Raw genomic sequence first — 300 nt, forward strand, 5'->3', positions numbered from 1 at the left:
TGCTTATTGTTTCTAGTAGTGTTCTTGTGGAGTCTTTAGGGTTTTCTATATAGAGAATCATGTCATTTGCAAATACTGACAGTTTAACTTCTTTGCTTCCTATTTGGATGCCTTTGATATCTTTCTCTTGCTTGACTGCACTCACTAGGACATCCAATGTTATATTGAATAACAGTGGCGATAATGGACAGCTTTGCCTTGTTCCTGATCTTGGAAGGTTTTAGCTTTTCATTATTAAGTATAACGTTGGCTGAGGGCTTGTCATATTTGGTCTTTATTATATTAAGGTATTTTTCTTTT

The sequence above is a fragment of the Pteropus vampyrus genome, unplaced genomic scaffold (assembly GCF_000151845.1).
Source record: "Pteropus vampyrus isolate Shadow unplaced genomic scaffold, Pvam_2.0 Scaffold8, whole genome shotgun sequence".
In the NCBI taxonomy this organism is placed as follows: Eukaryota; Metazoa; Chordata; class Mammalia; order Chiroptera; family Pteropodidae; genus Pteropus; species Pteropus vampyrus.